The sequence below is a fragment of the Phodopus roborovskii genome, unplaced genomic scaffold (assembly GCF_943737965.1).
Source record: "Phodopus roborovskii unplaced genomic scaffold, PHOROB, whole genome shotgun sequence".
NCBI classification, from domain to species: domain Eukaryota; kingdom Metazoa; phylum Chordata; class Mammalia; order Rodentia; family Cricetidae; genus Phodopus; species Phodopus roborovskii.
Window position 1 is genome coordinate 66964 of NW_026126529.1, and position 4696 is coordinate 71659.

At 40.1% G+C, this 4696-nt stretch overlaps 1 long non-coding RNA gene across 1 annotated transcript; it reads right to left on the bottom strand.

The window, feature by feature from the left end:
- Positions 1–326: 326 nt before the first annotated feature.
- LOC127232524 (uncharacterized) lies at positions 327–2864 on the bottom strand. The gene is made up of 3 exons (XR_007835391.1): positions 2788–2864; positions 1791–1890; positions 327–396 (listed from the first exon to the last, which is right to left on the bottom strand). It is a non-coding gene; the product is annotated as an uncharacterized LOC127232524 (long non-coding RNA).
- Positions 2865–4696: the final 1832 nt, after the last annotated feature.

A 4696-nucleotide genomic window follows, 5' to 3' on the forward strand; every position in this document is an offset into this window, starting at 1 on the left:
AAGAGGTCTTGACTTTATGTATCACATTCTTCTGTGTTTTATTGACGCTTTTCCTAATTGCTAAAACAGAAATGTAGAACTAAGTTCATCTGGGCTCTGTGAATGAACACAGTGTGCCATAAATACATACTATACCATTGATATCCTTAACACAGATGTAACATACATAACACAGGTTAACATACATACACAGATACACACCACCATACATTCAGTCACATATATACAAAATACACACACACACACAGACACACACCCACACATACACACACACACACACACACACACACACACACACACACACACAGGCTCCCACTGAGGTGGGTCTGTGGGATATACTCATCGCAAATCCGTGATTGTCACCCTGCTGTTTTGGATGGTGACATGACGGCAGTCCTGCAATTGGAAAAAGGGAAATATTGTTAGGGAATGGAAATCAGTTTTGAAACAACTTGTACATTTTATTTATACCAAAAGAGGGCCTTGTGCGACATAGGCTAGCACACATAGCCTAGCTAAGCCAGAAGGATCCTGACATTATTCTACTGCTTCGAGGTTCCCAGTGCTGGATTATAGGCAAACATAAGCACAACTGTTTTCATCAGTGCTGGGAAAGGATTTGAGATACTAATTCTTAAAATTGGAACACTATCACAACTGAGCCACATCCCGAGCAGTAAGTTTTGATTGAAGAATTTCATTGCAGCCAGATAGTTCTCAGCCAAGTGGTGAAATCTTGATGTCATTAGAAGTAATGTCAAAAGTTCTGGTCCCCAACACTCCCACCTAGTTCTCCTCATGCCTCATGTTTAGAGTCAATCATCTCTGTGTATCTCAGGATCTTTTCCATCTATTTTCCAGAGTCACATAGCAAATAGGTTTTTGTTGTTGTTGTTTTTGTTATTGTGTTTGTTGTTAGAGATGTGCAAGTGCAGTGCACCATTGGAGTCATAATGTACATCAGATGGCAAAGGTGATCCAATAGACCTTGAGGGGAGTCATTACATTAATCAGATTGTAAGGGTGACATTACTGACATTTCAGGGATGGTCACTCTGGGTCTACAACATGATAGGTAATCATCAGTCTAAAAGTCTTATTATGTAACATCAATTAGCCTCAAAATGATGATCTACTGCAACTGCCCAAGAGCTTATGTTATGGGTGTTTTTCACCATGGAAGGGGTTATTACAATTGGCAACTTGAGAACTCCCGTTCTAGATAATTCGTTTTTAAAATGAGCAATATCTTTTAATATCTCAGAAACAACATTACTGTACTCCAAAATGGAGCTAGGTAATTTTGAACAGTTCTGGTAGAAAGTATCTGGCTACAAAAAACTGATCACCCTGGTATGAACCATGACTCTGCAAACGTCTTTTACCACACAGGCACTAAACTCTCATGTGAAAATCCACAGAGACAACAAATTAAAATAAAAATAGGTTCTATTTTTAAAAGGCTACACAATGAAAGTACAGGTATAAATATAATGAAATATAAAATTATATATCTTTTTAAAAGAAGAGCTGAAATGTACACAAGTGTTATTTTCCCTTTAGGATCAGAGTGTGATCCAAATTCTATACAAATGCATATACATATTAATTATGATACATGTAATCACACACAGAATGCTCTACCTCTTAGACTTAGCATTCTGATTCCAGGATTTCAAGCTTCCTTGAATCTCTGTGGTTGTATCCCTGGCTCTTATAAATTTTGTGGGACAGGGTTTGGATATTCTCACAATGTTATTATGTTTCTTCTCCTGTATACAGATACCTACACAGAAAAGAGCTGAGTCCTGATTATGGGGATGGAAGCCCCTCCTGGGGCAGCTTGATATTTCTTTTAATCCAAAAGTTGTCAGTGTGAAAATTCCTGTTCTGAAAAGAGAAAGGCAGACTCACAGTCAAACAGAAATCCCCACAACACTCATTTGTCTCTCTCTCCTCTCCCTCTTTCCATCTTCTTCTCTCCCCTTCCCCTTTCTTTCCTCCCTCTCTCTCCTCTCCTCTATGTCCTCTCTTCTTTCTCTTTCATACCTACACTTATTCCCCTGCTCTCCTGCTCTCTCTGCTCTGACCTGCACAAATCTTCCTCCCGCACAGATGATGTGTATGTCTTCCTACTATTCCTAGTAAACACTATCATTGAAGTTCTGTTAGACTATGTCTTCTTTGTCATAGTCCTAATTGTCCTCCCTCCCTTTTCTTCCTCTCTTTTCTCTCCTTCTCATTCCTCTCCTTACGTGTATCTCTCTCTATGGTTTTCTCTCTCTTGATCCCTTTCTTGTAGTTTGACTTAATAATAAAATTCTCAACAGTAGAATTGAGCACAAAGAAGAATCAATCCAGTTCAGGCCAATCACTGTCAGGAATAAATGGGGTAGCGCTCAAACCTATGACCACTAATTCCTGTGGGACATTATCCAGGGTACAAAATTCTTTCAAAGAAACAGGGTGATTCATTGCTTTCCCAACACTAGCTCTGCTGAGGAATTCAGACTAAGGTGACATTGAGAATGACACTTTAGGCAGTTTCTTGTGTGGAATATCTTCAACCTCTGACACTTGAGATCACTTCTTTGTGCTTTGTCTTAGAAAACGAACAGTGGTATCAGCACATCTGTTAAGAGCAGCTGGTGTTAGAATGTTCACCTTAAAAGGGGGCTTCTATAGCACTCAGTTAAGACTTTCTGGATATTACTTAGTTTTTACAGTGTTCTGAGCCATAGAGGATTTTGCTCTTGTACCGTCTAGGCTTAAATTATATATACTCACTGTTTATATTTGGGTGCGCACACCACTGCAATTGATTCTGGCAGCATCTTCTGGTAGCAAAAATGTGTGTGTACATCCACACTCAACAAAAAGGCAGTCTGGGTTGGATGGGTCTATGGAGACAAAAGAATTCAAGAAATCACAGTAAGCCCAATGACATACCCAACACAGCAGCCCCCATGAATTTTCAACCACTGCCTCCCACAATGACTCGCCAAATCATGCTGGGACACATCTGTGGTCTGCTAGGTGGAGAAGGAAGAGGAAATGACCTCACTTATCAACCTAATCTATAAGGTCATTAGAAGCTGAGCTTTAAAAAATTACTTGAGGCTGTTCCCTCACTGAGGACTAGACTTTTATTCATCCATATTTACTTATACCTGATGTCTAAACAATAACCATTCCAAGTTTGTCCTTTAGCTTCTAACCTACATCTGCTTCCCTCCTGCCAACAATAGAATCTATTCCATCTTTACCAAGAGTTCCCAAACTATTTAGAACTTCAGTTCAACAGACTCTGTGAGTCTTCAGTTCCCTGCCATTAAGAGCTGTGGGATATCTTCCTATGTGAAGAGAAGCCACATCTGGTCGTATTTTGTGTTACTCTACCTAGTACTGTTGCATTAACTTATGCCTCTTCCCTCCCTTCCTTCATAGCCTGCCAGGTTTAAGCACACCTCAGGCAACTGCATGCCACAAAGGGGATGAACATTGCAGATGTTAAGGCAAGCAAGCCAGATGTAAAAACCAAATATCTAACCTCTACATTTCAAGACACAAGCAGTACTGAAATGCTGATGTCATGGAGGAAGGCACACTTAGTAGATGAATACTAATGAAATGAGAAAGAGATAGTTAGAACAAGAAGGAGATCAGTCTCAGAAGAGAGAAGTTGCAAAGCTTGACAAGGCCCTTGGAAGGTTCCTGTTTCCTTCTCTAAGATATTATTCACATGGATGTTTCATCAAGAAGTCATTAATTACACTGCAAATGTATGCATACTTACAAATTAGCTATATTTTAAAATAGAAAACATTTGGAAAAAGAAAGGAAGTAAAAACTGGTAAAACCAACAAAACAAGCCATTGCCCGATTCATGTACATTTGAAGATTCTGTTAAACTAGTTCTGCACAGAGTGGCCTCATGACTCTCCCTTCCTATGGGATCTACAGCTTAGATGAAGACTCAACATGACAGTCCTGTAAGACTCCCACATAGCCGTAAACTCAACCCATTTTTTTCAAGCCTCTTTCTTTCTGGTTATTACTTTTTGGTGCCAAAGTCATCATCTAGAAGTCTTACCTCCTGAATGACAGGATGTCAGTATTCTGCCTGTATACTGTATTTCTATGGATTAGTTAAACCTTTTAGTCTCTGGCACCATGGCCTGCTTAAATTTCAGAAGCCAAACTCATCAATGAACCCCAGCTCCAGCATGAGAACTGAATCCCCTTGCAGATGGAGATTGTCCCTAGGTCACATCCTGAATTCTCTCTCTTACTGTCCCTGGTCTGTGGCTTCTGGGAAACCCATGACCAGTTCTCCTGCAGCCTTTTGTTATGGAATAACCCACTGTGCTCAAGCAGTCCCCATTAGGTCTTATTATCCCTCAGAAAGTCACTTCTCCTGCTGTCACACCCACCATTTACCAGGTATTCTGAATCTCAGCAAACAAAAGCCTCCAGGGGATTATCTCCTGTCTTCACCTGGCTTCACAGAACCTACTTCCATCTGCCATGGTGTATTATTGTAAGGCAAATAAGGAAATTTGGATGCAACTTTGCATGAAGAAGCTCTTTGGGTGTACAAAACCAAGTACTTCTTCATAAAGGCAAAAAGATATCAACAGAGGGAACTCTCTTGACTGAGTGAAATACTTTCATACAGCATTTAGGGTGATGGTGT